The sequence below is a fragment of the Dendropsophus ebraccatus genome, chromosome 14 (genome assembly GCF_027789765.1).
Source record: "Dendropsophus ebraccatus isolate aDenEbr1 chromosome 14, aDenEbr1.pat, whole genome shotgun sequence".
In the NCBI taxonomy this organism is placed as follows: domain Eukaryota; kingdom Metazoa; phylum Chordata; class Amphibia; order Anura; family Hylidae; genus Dendropsophus; species Dendropsophus ebraccatus.
In genome coordinates this window covers 5,697,537-5,714,090 of record NC_091467.1, presented here as the reverse complement: position 1 = coordinate 5,714,090, position 16,554 = coordinate 5,697,537, and the positions used below count along the sequence as shown (strand labels likewise).

Sequence of the window (16,554 nt, the reverse complement as noted above, 5' to 3'; positions counted from 1 at the left end):
GTACAGCCCCGCCCAGAAGTCTCACACACTGCTCTAGAGGAGTAAAGCCCCGCCCAGAAGTCTTACACACTGCTCTAGAGGAGTACAGCCCCGCCCAGAAGTCTCACACACTGCTCTAGAGGAGTACAGCCCCACCCAGAAGTCTTACACACTGCTCTAGAGGAGTACAGCCCCGCCCAGAAGTCTCACACACTGCTCTAGAGGAGTACAGCCCCGCCCAGAAGTCTTACACACTGCTCTAGAGGAGTACAGCCCCGCCCAGAAGTCTCACACACTGCTCTAGAGGAGTACAGCCCCGCCCAGAAGTCTTACACACTGCTCTAGATTACAGCCCCGTCCAGAAGTCTTACACACTGCTCTAGAGGAGTACAGCGCCGCCCAGAAGTCTCACACACTGCTCTAGAGGAGTACAGCCCAGCCCAGAAGTCTTACACACTGCTCTAGAGGAGTACAGCCCCGCTCAGAAGTCTTACACACTGCTCTAGAGGAGTACAGCGCTGCCCAGATGTCTTACACACAGATCTAGAGGAGTATAGCGCCGTGCAGAAGTCTCACACGCTGCTCTAGAGGAGTACAGCCCCGCTCAGAAGTCTCACACACTGCTCTAGAGGAGTACAGCGCCGTGCAGAAGTCTCACACACTGCTCTAGAGGAGTACAGCGCCGTGCAGAAGTCTCACACACTGCTCTAGAGTACAGCCCCGCCCAGAAGTCTTACACACTGCTCTAGAAGAGCACAGCCCCGCCCAGAAGTCTTACACACTGCTCTAGAGGAGTACAGCCCCGCCCAGAAGTCTTACACACTGCTCTAGAGGAGTACAGCCCCGCCCAGAAGTCTTACACACTGCTCTAGAGGAGTACAGCCCCGCCCAGAAGTCTTACACACTGCTCTAGAGGAGTATAGCGCCGTGCAGAAGTCTCACACACTGCTGTAGAGGAGTACAGCCCCGCCCAGAAGTCTTACACACTGCTCTAGAGTACAGCCCCGTCCAGTAGTCTTACACACTGCTCTAGAGTACAGCCCCGCCCAGAAGTCTTACACACTGCTCTAGAGTACAGCCCCGTCCAGAAGTCTTACACACTCCTCTAGAGGAGTACTGCGCCGCCCAGAAGTCTCACACACTGCTCTAGAGGAGTACAACGCCGTGCAGAAGTCTCACACACTGCTCTAGAGTACAGCCCCACCCAGAAGTCTTACGCTGCTCTAGAGTACAGCCCCGTCCAGAAGTCTTACGCACTGCTCTAGAGTACAGTGCCGTGCAGAAGTCTTACACACTGCTCTAGAAGAGTACAGCCCCGCCCAGAAGTCTTACACACTGCTCTAGAGTACAGCCCCGCCCAGAAGTCTTACACACTGCTCTAGAGGAGCACAGCCCCGCCCAGAAGTCTTACACACTGCTCTAGAGGAGTATAGCGCCGTGCAGAAGTCTCACACACTGCTCTAGAGGAGTACAGCGCCGTGCAGAAGTCTCACACACTGCTCTAGAGGAGTACAGCCCCGCCCAGAAGTCTTACACACTGCTCTAGAGGAGTACAGCCCCGCCCAGAAGTCTTACACACTGCTCTAGAGGAGTACAGCCCCGCCGAGAAGTCTTACACACTGCTCTAGAGGAGAACAGCACAGTCCAGATGTCTCACTCACAGCTCTAAAGGAGTTCAGCGCCGCCCAGCTATCTTACACACTGCTCTAGAGGAGTACAGCACATAAGTCTTACACACTGCTCTAGAGGAGTACAGCGCTGCCCAGATGTCTTACACACTGCTCTAGAGGAGTACAGCCCCGCCCAGATGTCTTACACACTGCTCTAGAAGAGTACAGCGCCGGGCAGAAGTCTTACACACTGCTCTAGAGGAGTACGGCCCCGCCCAGAAATCTTACACACTGCTCTAGAGTACGTCCCCGCCGAGAAGTCTTATACACTACTCAAGAAGAGTACAGCCCCGCCCATAGGTATTACACACTGCTACAGTGCCATGCAGAAGTCTTACACACTGCTCTAGAAGAGTACAGCGCTGCCCAGATGTCTTACACACTGCTCTAGAAGAGTACAGCGCTGCCCATGTCTTACACACTGCTCTAGAGTACAGCCACGCCCAGAAGTCTTACACACTGCTCTAGAAGAGTACAGCGCTGCTCATGTCTTACACACTGCTCTAGAGGAGTACAGTGCTGTGCAGAAGTCTTACACACTGCTCTAGAGGAGTACAGCGCTGCCCAGATGTCTTACACACTGCTCGAGAGGAGTACAGCCCCGCCCAGAAGTGTTACACACTGCTCTAGAGTACAGCCCCGCCCAGAAGTCTTACACACTGCTCTAGAGGAGTACAGCCCCGCCCAGAAGTCTTACACACTGCTCTAGAGGAGTACAGCCCAGCCCAGAAGTCTTACACACTGCTCTAGAGGAGTACAGCACAGAAGTCTTACACACTGCTCTAGAGGAGTATGGCCCCTCCCAGAAGTCTTACACACTGACCTAGAGGCGTACAGCACAGAAGTCTTACACACTGCTCTAGAGGAGTACAGCCCTGCCAAGAAGTCTTACACACTGACCTAGAGGAGTACAGCCCCGCCCAGAAGTCTTACACACTGCTCTAGAGGAGTACAGCCCCGCCCAGAAGTCTTACACACTGACCTAGAGGAGTACAGCCCCGCCCAGAAGTCTTACACACTGCTCTAGAGGAGAACAGCACAGTCCAGATGTCTCACTCACAGCTCTAAAGGAGTTCAGCGCCGCCCAGCTATCTTACACACTGCTCTAGAGGAGTACAGCACATAAGTCTTACACACTGCTCTAGAGGAGTACAGCGCTGCCCAGATGTCTTACACACTGCTCTAGAGGAGTACAGCCCCGCCCAGATGTCTTACACACTGCTCTAGAAGAGAACAGCGCCGGGCAGAAGTCTTATACACTGCTCTAGAGGAGTACGGCCCCGCCCAGAAATCTTACACACTGCTCTAGAGTACGTCCCCGCCGAGAAAGCTTATACACTACTCAAGAAGAGTACAGCCCCGCCCATAGGTATTACACACTGCTACAGTGCCATGCAGAAGTCTTACACACTGCTCTAGAGGAGTACAGCGCCGTGCCGAAGTCTTACATACTGCTCTAGAGGAGTACAGCACAGTCCAGATAACTCACTCACAGCTCTAGAGGAGTACAGCCCCGCCCAGATGTCTTACACACTGCTCTAGAGTACAGCCACGCCCAGAAGTCTTATACACTGCTCTAGAGGAGTATAGCCCCACCCAGAAGTGTTACACACTGCTCTGGAGTACAGCCCCACCCAGAAGTCTTATACACTGCTCTAGAGGAGTACAGCGCTGCCCAGATGTCTTACACACTGCTCGAGAGGGGTACAGCCCCGCCTTAGAAGTGTTACACACTGCTCTAGAGTACAGCCCCGCCCAGAAGTCTTACACACTGCTCTAGAGGAGTACAGTGCTGCCCAGATGTCTTACACACTGCTCTAGAGGAGTACAGCCCCGCCCAGAAGTCTTACACACTGCTCTAGAAGAGTACAGCGCCGGGCTGAAGTCTTACACACTGCTCTAGAGGAGTACAGCGCTGCCCAGATGTCTTACACACTGCTCTAGAGGAGTACAGCCCCGCCCAGAAGTCTCACACACTGCTCTAGAGGAGTACAGCCCCGCCCAGATGTCTTACACACTGCTCTAGAAGAGTACAGCGCCGGGCAGAAGTCTTACACACTGCTCTAGAGGAGTACAGCCCAGCCCAGAAGTCTTACACACTGCTCTAGAGGAGTACAGCACAGAAGTCTTACACACTGCTCTAGAGGAGCACAGCCCTGCCCAGAAGTCTTACACACTGACCTAGAGGAGTACAGCCCCGCCCAGAAGTCTTACACACTGCTCTAGAGGAGTACAGCCCCGCCCAGAAGTCTTACACACTGACCTAGAGGAGTACAGCACAGAAGTCTTACACACTGCTCTAGAGGAGTACAGCACAGTCCAGATGTCTCACTCACAGCTCTAAAGGAGTTCAGCGCCGCCCAACTATCTTACACACTGCTCTAGAGGAGTACAGCACAGAAGTCTTACACACTGCTCTAGAGGAGTACAGCGCAGAAGTCTTACACACTGCTCTAGAGGAGTACGGCCCCTCCCAGAAGTCTTACACACTGCTCTAGAGTACGTCCCCGCCGAGAAGTCTTATACACTGCTCAAGAAGAGTACAGCCCCGCCCATAGGTATTGCACACTGCTACAGTGCCATGCAGAAGTCTTACACACTGCTCTAGAGGAGTACAGCGCCGTGACGAAGTCTTACATACTGCTCTAGAGGAGAACAGCACAGTCCAGATAACTCACTCACAGCTCTAGAGGAGTACAGCGCTGCCCAGATGTCGTACACACTGCTCTAGAAGAGTACAGAGCAGAAGTCTTACACACTGCTCTAGAGGCGTACAGCCGCACCCAGAAGTCTTACACATTGCTCTAGAGGAGTACAGCGCTGTGCCGAAGTCTTACACACTGCTCTAGAGGAGTACAGCCCAGCCCAGAAGTCTTACATACTGCTCTAGAGGAGTACAGCCCCGCCCAAAAGTCTTACATACTGCTCTAGAGGAGTACAGCGCAGAAGTCGTACACACTGCCCTAGAGGAGTACAGAGCTGTGCAGAAGTCTTACACACTGCTCTAGAGTACAGTGCCGTGCAGAAGTCTTACACACTGCTCTAGAGGAGTACAGCCCCACCCAGACGTCTTACACACTGCTCTAGAGGAGTATAGCCCCACCCAGAAGTCTTACCCACTGCTCTAGAGTACAGCCCCACCCAGAAGTCTTACGCTGCTCTAGAGTACAGCCCCACCCAGAAGTATTACGCACTGCTCTAGAGGAGTACAGTGCCGTGCAGAAGTCTTAGGGCCCTATTCCACTGGACGATTATCGTTCAGATTATCGTTAAATCGTTCGAATCTAAACGATAATCGTTCGGTTGAAATGCAGTTAACGATTAACGACCGAACGAGAAATCGTTGATCGCTTTATAAGACCTGGACCTATTTTTATCGTTGCTCGTTCGCAAATCGTTCGCGTTGAATAAGACATCGTTCGGTCGTTCGCAATAGATACGAATGCAATAGCGAATAAATAGCGAAGAAAAAACGATCGCAATTACGATCATAAGTAACGATTATCGTTCAATGGAAATGAGTGAACGTTTTCAGGTCTTTCGCAATAGTGGTCGTTTGCGATCGTTAATCGTTAATGATATGCAAACGATAATCGTCCAGTGGAATAGGGCCCTTACACACTGCTCTAGAAGAGTACAGCCCCGCCCAGAAGTCTTACACACTGCTCTAGAGTACAGCCCCGCCCAGAAGTCTTACACACTGCTCTAGAGGAGTACAGCGCTGTGCAGAAGTCTCACACACTGCTCTAGAGGAGTACAGCCCCGCCCAGAAGTCTTACACACTGCTCTAGAGTACAGCCCCGCCCAGAAGTCTTACACACTGCTCTAGAGTACAGCCCCGCCCAGAAGTCTTACACACTTACACACTGCTCTAGAGTACAGCCCCGCCCAGAAGTCTTACACACTGCTCTACAGGAGCACAGCCCCGCCCAGAAGTCTTACACACTGCTCTAGAGGAGTAGAGCCCCGCCCAGAAGTCTTACACACTGCTCTAGAGGAGTAGAGCCCCGCCCAGAAGTCTTACACACTGCTCTAGAGGAGTACAGCCCCGCCCAGAAGTCTTACACACTGCTCTACAGTACAGCCACGTCCAGAAGTCTTACACACTGCTCTAGAGTACAGCCCCGCCCAGAAGTCTTACACACTGCTCTAGAGTACAGCCCCGCCCAGAAGTCTTACACACTGCTCTAGAGTACAGCCACGCCCAGAAGTCTCACACACTGCTCTAGAGGAGTACAGCCCCACCCAGAAGTCTTACACACTGCTCTAGAGGAGCACAGCCCAGCCCAGAAGTCTTACACACTGCTCTAGAGGAGTACAGCCCCGGCCAGAAGTCTTACACACTGCTCTAGAGGAGTATAGCGCCGTGCAGAAGTCTCACACACTGCTCTAGAGGAGTACAGCCCCGCTCAGAAGTCTTACACACTGCTCTAGAGGAGCACAGCCCCGCCCAGAAGTCTTACACACTGCTCTAGAGGAGTGCAGCCCCGCCCAGAAGTCTTACACACTGCTCTAGAGGAGTACAGCCCCGCCCAGAAGTCTTACACACTGCTCTAGAGGAGTATAGCGCCGTGCTGAAGTCTCACACACTGCTCTAGAGGAGTACAGCCCCGCCCAGAAGTCTTACCCACTGCTCTAGAGGAGTACAGCCCCGCCCAGAAGTCTTACACACTGCTCTAGAGGAGTATAGCGCCGTGCAGAAGTCTCACACACTGCTCTAGAGGAGTACAGCCCCGCCCAGAAGTCTTACACACTGCTCTAGAGGAGCACAGCCCCGCCCAGAAGTCTCACACACTGCTCTAGAGGAGTATAGCGCCCTGCAGAAGTCTTACATACTGCTCTAGAGGAGTACAGCCCCGCCCAGAAGTCTTACATACTGCTCTAGAGGAGTACAGTGCCGTGCAGAAGTCTTACACACTGCTCTAGAGGAGTACAGCGCAGAAGTCGTACACACTGCCCTAGAGGAGTACAGAGCTGTGCATAAGTCTTACACACTGCTCTAGAGTACAGTGCCGTGCAGAAGTCTTACACACTGCTCTAGAGGAGTACAGCCCCACCCAGAAGTCTTACACACTGCTCTAGAGGAGTATAGCCCCACCCAGAAGTCTTACCCACTGCTCTAGAGTACAGCCCCACCCAGAAGTCTTACGCTGCTCTAGAGTACAGCCCCGTCTAGAAGTCTTACACACTGCTCTAGAAGAGTACAGCCCCGCCCAGAAGTCTTACACACTGCTTTAGAGTACAGCCCCGCCCAGAAGTCTTACACACTGCTCTAGAGGAGTATAGCGCCGTGCAGAAGTCTCACACACTGCTCTAGAGGAGTGCAGCCCCGCCCAGAAGTCTTACACACTGCTCTAGAGTACAGCCACGCCCAGAAGTCTTACACACTGCTCTAGAGTACAGCCATGCCCAGAAGTCTTACACACTTACACACTGCTCTAGAGTACAGCCCCGCCCAGAAGTCTTACACACTGCTCTAGAGGAGCACAGCCCCGCCCAGAAGTCTTACACACTGCTCTAGAGGAGTACAGCCCCACCCAGAAGTCTTACACACTGCTCTAGAGGAGTACAGCCCCGCCCAGAAGTCTTACACACTGCTCTAGAGGAGCACAGCCCCGCCCAGAAGTCTTACACACTGCTCTAGAGGAGTACAGCCCCGCCCAGAAGTCTTACACACTGCTCTAGAGGAGTACAGCCCCGGCCAGAAGTCTTACACACTGCTCTAGAGGAGTATAGCGCCGTGCAGAAGTCTCACACACTGCTCTAGAGGAGTACAGCCCTGCCCAGAAGTCTTACACACTGCTCTAGCGGAGCACAGCCCCGCCCAGAAGTCTTACACACTGCTCTAGAGGAATACAGCCCCGCCCAGAAGTCTTACACACTGCTCTAGAGGAGTACAGCCCCGCCCAGAAGTCTTACACACTGCTCTAGAGGAGTACAGCCCCGGCCAGAAGTCTTACACACTGCTCTAGAGGAGTATAGCGCCGTGCAGAAGTCTCACACACTGCTCTAGAGGAGTACAGCCCTGCCCAGAAGTCTTACACACTGCTCTAGAGGAGCACAGCCCCGCCCAGAAGTCTTACACACTGCTCTAGAGGAATACAGCCCCGCCCAGAAGTCTTACACACTGCTCTAGAGGAGTACAGCCCCGCCCAGAAGTCTTACACACTGCTCTAGAGGAGTATAGCGCCGTGCAGAAGTCTCACACACTGCTCTAGAGGAGTACAGCCCCGCCCAGAAGTCTTACACACTGACCTAGAGGAGTACAGCCCCGCCCAGAAGTCTTACACACTGCTCTAGAGGAGTACAGCCAAGCCCAGAAGTCTTACACACTGCTCTAGAGTACAGCCCCGTCCAGAAGTCTTTCACACTGCTCTAGAGTACAGCCCCGCCCAGAAGTCTCACACACTGCTCTAGAGGAGTACAGTGCCGTGCAAAAGTCTTACACACTGCTCTAGAAGAGTACAGCCCCGCCCAGAAGTCTTACACACTGCTCTAGAGTACAGCCCCGCCCAGAAGTCTTACACACTGCTCTAGAAGAGCACAGCCCCGCCCAGAAGTCTTACACACTGCTCTAGAGGAGTACAGCCCCGTCCAGAAGTCTTACACACTCCTCTAGAGGAGTACAGCGCCGCCCAGAAGTCTCACACACTGCTCTAGAGGAGTACAGCGTCGTGCAGAAGTCTCACACACTGCTCTAGAGGAGTACAGTGCCGTGCAAAAGTCTTACACACTGCTCTAGAAGAGTACAGCCCCGCCCAGAAGTCTTACACACTGCTCTAGAGTACAGCCCCGCCCAGAAGTCTTACACACTGCTCTAGAGGAGTACAGCCCCGCCCAGAAGTCTTACACACTGCTCTAGAGGAGTACAGCCCCGCCCAGAAGTCTTACACACTGCTCTAGAGGAGTATAGCGCCATGCAGAAGTCTCACACACTGCTCTAGAGGAGTACAGCCCCGCCCAGAAGTCTTACACACTGCTCTAGAGTACAGCCCCGTCCAGAAGTCTTACACACTGCTCTAGAGTACAGCCCCGCCCAGAAGTCTTACACACTGCTCTAGAGTACAGCCCCGTCCAGAAGTCTTACACACTCCTCTAGAGGAGTACAGCGCCGCCCAGAAGTCTCACACACTGCTCTAGAGGAGTACAGCGCCGTGCAGAAGTCTCACACACTGCTCTAGAGTACAGCCCCACCCAGAAGTCTTACGCTGCTCTAGAGTACAGCCCCGTCCAGAAGTCTTCTGCACTGCTCTAGAGTACAGTGCCGTGCAGAAGTCTTACACACTGCTCTAGAAGAGTACAGCCCGCCCAGAAGTCTTACACACTGCTCTAGAGTACAGCCCCGCCCAGAAGTCTTACACACTGCTCTAGAGGAGCACAGCCCCGCCCAGAAGTCTTACACACTGCTCTAGAGGAGTACAGCCCCGCCCAGAAGTCTTACACACTGCTCTAGAGGAGTACAGCGCCGTGCAGAAGTCTCACACACTGCTCTAGAGGAGTATAGCGCCGTGCAGAAGTCTCACACACTGCTCTAGAGGAGTACAGCCCCGCCCAGAAGTCTTACACACTGCTCTAGAGTACAGCCACGCCCAGAAGTCTTACACACTTACACACTGCTCTAGAGTACAGCCCCGCCCAGAAGTCTTACACACTGCTCTAGAGGAGTACAGCCCCGCCCAGAAGTCTTACACACTGCTCTAGAGGAGTACAGCCCCGCCCAGAAGTCTCACACACTGCTCTAGAGGAGTAAAGCCCCGCCCAGAAGTCTTACACACTGCTCTAGAGGAGCACAGCCCCGCCCAGAAGTCTCACACAGTGCTCTAGAGGAGTATAGCGCCCTGCAGAAGTCTCACACACTGCTCTAGAGGAGTACAGCCCTGCCCAGAAGTCTTACACACTGCTCTAGAGTACAGCCCCGCCCAGAAGTGTTACACACTGCTCTACAATACAGCCCCGTCCAGAAGTCTTACACACTGCTCTAGAGGAGTACAGCGCCGCCCAGAAGTCTCACACACTGCTCTAGAGGAGTACAGCCCAGCCCAGAAGTCTTACACATTGCTCTAGAGGAGTACAGCGCCACCCACAAGTCTTACACACTGCTCTAGGAGTACAGCCCCGCTCAGAAGTCTTACACACTGCTCTAGAGGAGTATAGCGCCGTGCAGAAGTCTCACACACTGCTCTAGAGGAGTACAGCGCCGTGCAGAAGTCTCACACACTGCTCTAGAGGAGTACAGCCCCGCACAGAAGTCTTACACACTGCTCTAGAGTACAGCCACGCCCAGAAGTCTTACACACTTACACACTGCTCTAGAGTACAGCCCCGCCCAGAAGTCTCACACACTGCTCTAGAGGAGTACAGCCCCGCCCAGAAGTCTTACACACTGCTCTAGAGGAGTACAGCCCCGCCCAGAAGTCTTACACACTGCTCTAGAGGAGTACAGCCCCACCCAGAAGTCTTACACACTGCTCTAGAGGAGTACAGCCCCGCCCAGAAGTCTTACACACTGCTCTAGAGGAGCACAGCCCCGCCCAGAAGTCTCACACACTGCTCTAGAGGAGTATAGCGCCCTGCAGAAGTCTCACACACTGACCTAGAGGAGTACAGCCCTGCCCAGAAGTCTTACACACTGCTCTAGAGTACAGCCCCGTCCAGAAGTCTTACACACTGCTCTAGAGGAGTACAGCGCCGCCCAGAAGTCTCACACACTGCTCTAGAGGAGTACAGCCCCGCCCAGAAGTCTTACACACTGCTCTAGAGGAGTACAGCCCCGCCCAGAAGTCTCACACACTGCTCTAGAGGAGTAAAGCCCCGCCCAGAAGTCTTACACACTGCTCTAGAGGAGTACAGCCCCGCCCAGAAGTCTCACACACTGCTCTAGAGGAGTACAGCCCCACCCAGAAGTCTTACACACTGCTCTAGAGGAGTACAGCCCCGCCCAGAAGTCTCACACACTGCTCTAGAGGAGTACAGCCCCGCCCAGAAGTCTTACACACTGCTCTAGAGGAGTACAGCCCCGCCCAGAAGTCTCACACACTGCTCTAGAGGAGTACAGCCCCGCCCAGAAGTCTTACACACTGCTCTAGATTACAGCCCCGTCCAGAAGTCTTACACACTGCTCTAGAGGAGTACAGCGCCGCCCAGAAGTCTCACACACTGCTCTAGAGGAGTACAGCCCAGCCCAGAAGTCTTACACACTGCTCTAGAGGAGTACAGCCCCGCTCAGAAGTCTTACACACTGCTCTAGAGGAGTACAGCGCTGCCCAGATGTCTTACACACAGATCTAGAGGAGTATAGCGCCGTGCAGAAGTCTCACACGCTGCTCTAGAGGAGTACAGCCCCGCTCAGAAGTCTCACACACTGCTCTAGAGGAGTACAGCGCCGTGCAGAAGTCTCACACACTGCTCTAGAGGAGTACAGCGCCGTGCAGAAGTCTCACACACTGCTCTAGAGTACAGCCCCGCCCAGAAGTCTTACACACTGCTCTAGAAGAGCACAGCCCCGCCCAGAAGTCTTACACACTGCTCTAGAGGAGTACAGCCCCGCCCAGAAGTCTTACACACTGCTCTAGAGGAGTACAGCCCCGCCCAGAAGTCTTACACACTGCTCTAGAGGAGTACAGCCCCGCCCAGAAGTCTTACACACTGCTCTAGAGGAGTATAGCGCCGTGCAGAAGTCTCACACACTGCTGTAGAGGAGTACAGCCCCGCCCAGAAGTCTTACACACTGCTCTAGAGTACAGCCCCGTCCAGTAGTCTTACACACTGCTCTAGAGTACAGCCCCGCCCAGAAGTCTTACACACTGCTCTAGAGTACAGCCCCGTCCAGAAGTCTTACACACTCCTCTAGAGGAGTACTGCGCCGCCCAGAAGTCTCACACACTGCTCTAGAGGAGTACAACGCCGTGCAGAAGTCTCACACACTGCTCTAGAGTACAGCCCCACCCAGAAGTCTTACGCTGCTCTAGAGTACAGCCCCGTCCAGAAGTCTTACGCACTGCTCTAGAGTACAGTGCCGTGCAGAAGTCTTACACACTGCTCTAGAAGAGTACAGCCCCGCCCAGAAGTCTTACACACTGCTCTAGAGTACAGCCCCGCCCAGAAGTCTTACACACTGCTCTAGAGGAGCACAGCCCCGCCCAGAAGTCTTACACACTGCTCTAGAGGAGTATAGCGCCGTGCAGAAGTCTCACACACTGCTCTAGAGGAGTACAGCGCCGTGCAGAAGTCTCACACACTGCTCTAGAGGAGTACAGCCCCGCCCAGAAGTCTTACACACTGCTCTAGAATACAGCCCCGTCCAGAAGTCTTACGCACTGCTCTAGAGTACAGCCCCGCCCAGAAGTCTTACACACTGCTCTAGAGTACAGCCCCGCCCAGAAGTCTTACACACTGCTCTAGAGGAGCACAGCCCCGCCCAGAAGTCTTACACACTGCTCTAGAGGAGTATAGCGCTGTGCAGAAGTTTTACACACTGCTTTAGAGGAGTACAGCGCCGTGCAGAAGTCTCACACACTGCTCTAGAGGAGTACAGCCCCGCCCAGAAGTCTTACACACTGCTCTAGAGTACAGCCACGCCCAGAAGTCTTACACACTGCTCTAGAGTACAGCCACGCCCAGAAGTCTTACACACTGCTCTAGAGGAGTACAGCCCCGCCCAGAAGTCTTACACACTGCTCTAGAGGAGTACAGCCCCGCCCAGAAGTCTCACACACTGCTCTAGAGGAGTACAGCCCCGCCCAGAAGTCTTACACACTGCTCTAGAAGAGCACAGCCCCGCCCAGAAGTCTCACACACTGCTCTAGAGGAGTACAGCCCCGCCCAGAAGTCTCACACACTGCTCTAGAGGAGTACAGCCCCGCCCAGAAGTCTTACACACTGCTCTAGAGGAGCACAGCCCCGCCCAGAAGTCTCACACACTGCTCTAGAGGAGTATAGCGCCCTGCAGAAGTCTCACACACTGTCCTAGAGTACAGCACAGAAGTCTTACACACTGCTCTAGAGGAGTACAGCCCTGCCCAGAAGTCTCACACACTGCTCTAGAGTACAGCCCCGCCCAGAAGTGTTACACACTGCTCTACAATACAGCCCCGTCCAGAAGTCTTACACACTGCTCTAGAGGAGTACAGCGCCGCCCAGAAGTCTCACACAGTGCTCTAGAGGATTACAGCGCTGCCCAGAAGTCTTACACACTGCTCTAGAGGAGTACAGCCCCGCCCAGAAGTCTTACACACTGCTCTAGAGTACAGCCACGCCCAGAAGTCTTACACACTGCTCTAGAGTACAGCCACGCCCAGAAGTCTTACACACTGCTCTAGAGGAGTACAGCCCCGCCCAGAAGTCTCACACGCTGCTCTAGAGGAGTACAGCGCCGTGCAGAAGTCTCACACACTGCTCTAGAGGAGTACAGCCCCGCCCAGAAGTCTCACACACTGCTCTAGAGGAGTACAGCCCCGCCCAGAAGTCTCACACACTGCTCTAGAGGAGTACAGCGCCGCCCAGAAGTCTCACACACTGCTCTAGAGGAGTACAGCGCCGTGCAGAAGTAACCTACCAGCTCCGCTGAGGCGTCTGACAGAACACAAGCCATCGCCGCCTTCACCACGTAGGTAACGCCTCCTTACAAAGCCCGCGCCAGGGAATTCATCCAATCAGCGCCGAGATAAGTATGACTGATAATCGTCTGAGCCAATCAGTGTGTGAGACACGAAAGGGCGCTCATTCCGAGAGTTGACCACCGTGAGGGAGGTGCGATTGAAGGGGCTGGCAGCAGAGATGAGGAGCGGAGCCTTATGTCATGAGATAATCGCGATATTCCACCGAGCCGTGTGCTGCCTGACGCGCTCTACATGTGAGTGTGAGGTAGATGAGAGTGATTGCATTCATTCTTTATCATTCTTATGCTGAGGAGGAATGTACATGAAGCGTTTCTACATCAGTACTCATTGCTGTGCGGTAGACCTGCTGGGCTTTGCAGTTCTCCATCTCCTACAATTAAGTGTAATGGGAGCTGCTGTCAGTCAGCCATGTTTTCTTCAGCTTTCTCCTCACACTTCACCTCACAAGCTTATGTTTTCCTTATATCCAGAATGATAATGCAGGCCGCATAAGGAGAAGCACGCGTCAGCACACATCATGTTCTTCAGAACCACTGTGCATTGATTTCTATGGGAATCTTGCCCAAAACACCCATTTTCTCCTGTTTCTTCTCTACCTGACATGTTTTGTGCGGTTTTGCCTGTAAGCGCCTCCATTTTTACCCATTGGAATTAGTGGGAGCGCTTACAAAACACTTTGGGGGACATTTACTAACAAATCTTAAAACGACGATTGGCATAAAAATCGATCTATTCTTTTGAGTCCAATTTATTGTTAAAGTCTAATAGCATAGTAAATGTGTCTTTAAAAAAATGGTCTTAAAAATAGTTAAAAAAAGATAGTTTGTTTTTTTTTTAGCTCAATTTGTTATAAAGTCGCATATATTGGCGCATCGCTACGTCTGCTCCGAACTAGGTGAATAATATTCCCTTTTTCCCAGTTCAGTCTAGTTTTCTGTGAATGCTTTTTCCTTGCTGTGTGTTGCACATAGGTAAAACAGACATGCGGATAAAATTCATTGTATAAGCATAATTATTAACCAATAAACATGAGGGTGAAGGTGGTTATACATGCTGCTATTATTGCCTCCGACACCGAAACAGCCAGTGAGGATGAATGGGGGGATCCTTTTTTCCCCCCATTCATCCTCATCATCCAGTGACTTGTCTGGGGGTAGCGTAGCGTACGCTGCCCCCCAGACACGTCTTTTCCGCCAGAACTGTCCCAATAAGAGAAGACGGTATGGCGTGAAATTCTACAAACTCTGTGAGTGTACCTCAGGGTACACTTACAGATTTAGGGTAGGTGCACACTGCGGAATGGCGAAGGATAACCTTTGTGTATTCCGCAGCTGGCACCCACCGGCGGTATGATGCGGGCGCGCGTCTCCACCAGTGTCATAGACTCCATTCAATGCACGGGCAGATTCCATCGTCCGTCCAAAGAATGAACACATTGGACGGAGAGCGGAATCCGCCCGTGCATAGAATGGAGTCTATGACACATGTGGAGGCACGTGCCCGCATCAGTCCGCCGGTGGGTGCCAGCTGCGGAATGCGTGAAGGGTTATCTGTCGCGATTCCGCAGTGTGGACGTACCCTTAGAGTGTATGTAGGAAGGGACACCCGAATCCTGCATACCCCCCCCCCCTCCCATCCTCGGAGTTAGTGGGAAGATCGTTTAGGAACTGATCTTCCCACTGCTGGATAAAGGTCACCACCTGTACGGGGATAACCAGCACCCCCTCTTCCGGTCCCTCGCTGCCCGAGCTACTGTAGCTTGCGGCACGATCCGAACATATCAGAAGCAGTAATAAAGCCCTGATATTTAGCAGCCTTGGAGTGGACCCAGCGCTTGTGGATATGAAGGACCCCTTATCGCACCAGGGCAACATTTTCCAGGTGACGTCCCCCACACTGGAGAACGGGAGACCCCAGAAGAAGTGCAGAGTGTGGTGTAACAGGGGGATCAGGAAGGACACCATTTTCCATTGTGCCACCTGTCCTGATCACCCCGGCCTCTGCATACTGGATCGCTTCAAGGCGTACCACACCTCATTGGAGATCTACATTATCTAAATTCTGTCCCTTATTCATATTTCAGGGGTCACGTTGATCCAGGGATTATTCTGATCGCCATTATGGAGTCGGGAAGGAATTTTTCCCATTGATGAGGCTACTGTTGTTTGTCTCACGAGGGTTTTTTGCCTTCCTCTGGATCAACACAGGTTGTATTTGATGGACACCTGTCATTTCCAACCTTATAAACTAATAATTGGCCTAATACCCCCAAATAAATTAATAATTGTCCCTTTTCCCCAGCTAAATAGGTATGGCCGCCATTCCCATTAGAGGATGCCATGATGCAATTACAAAGCCTCTGTGCGGCCAGGACAGTAGAAACCCCCCACAAGTGACCCCATTCTGGAAACTACACCCCATAAGGAAGGGGGGCAGCGGGGATATGTCCCCCTGGTGATGGCCACATTTGGGACGTGAAAATGAAAAAAATTTTATTTTTTATTGTGCCCGTCACCAGTGGGGTCCATATCCTCACTGCACCCCTTGTTAGATTCCTTATGGGGTGTAGTTTCCATAATGGGGTCACTTGTGGGGGGTTTCTACTGACCAGGCAGTACAGGAGCTTTGTAATTGCGGGGAAATTACCCTACACGTTTTGCATTTATTTTCTTTTTTAACCCCTTGTGGAAATGGAAAAATTCAAGGCTAGACCAACATTTAGTGTAATTTTTTAAAATTTTTTACTCTAAATCATTGATCTTGTCATGATTTTTTCATTTTTACAAGGGGCTAAAAGATAAAAAAAAAAACACAAAATGTGTAGAGAAATTTCCCCTGAGTATGGAAATACCCCACATGTGTACATAAAGCGCCATGCGGGTGCAGGGTAAGCCTACAAAGGGAAGGAGCGCGATTTGGCTGGAATGAATTTCGAGGGGCCATGTTGCATTCAAAAAGCCCCTGTGTTGCCAAGAAAGTTGAAACCCCCCACAAGTGACCCCATTATGGAAACTGCACCCCTCAGGGAATGTAACAAGGGGTGTAGTGAGCATATGGACCCCACTGGTGACGGGCACAAATGTGGAACAATGTGGCGTGAAAATGAAATATTACATTATTTACACTATAATGTTGGTCTAGCCTTGAATTTATCATTTTCACAAGGGGTTAAAAGAGAAAAAAAAAAATGTGTAGAGCAATTTCCCCCGAGTCCGTAAATACCCCACATGTGGACATAAAGCGCCATGTGGGCGCAGGGCAAGCCTCTCAAGGGAAGGAGCGCCATT

General features: G+C 52.5%; 1 protein-coding gene across 1 annotated transcript in view; it reads right to left on the bottom strand.

Annotated features, from left to right (window-relative positions):
- NCOA3 (nuclear receptor coactivator 3) overlaps positions 1 to 13,281 on the bottom strand; it is an 86,083-nt gene extending 72,802 nt beyond the window's left edge. The window contains exon 1 of the mRNA XM_069953910.1: positions 13,204 to 13,281. The gene's annotated coding sequence lies outside the window, so the exon portion shown is untranslated. The remainder of the gene's footprint in view (positions 1 to 13,203) is intronic.
- Positions 13,282 to 16,554: the final 3,273 nt, after the last annotated feature.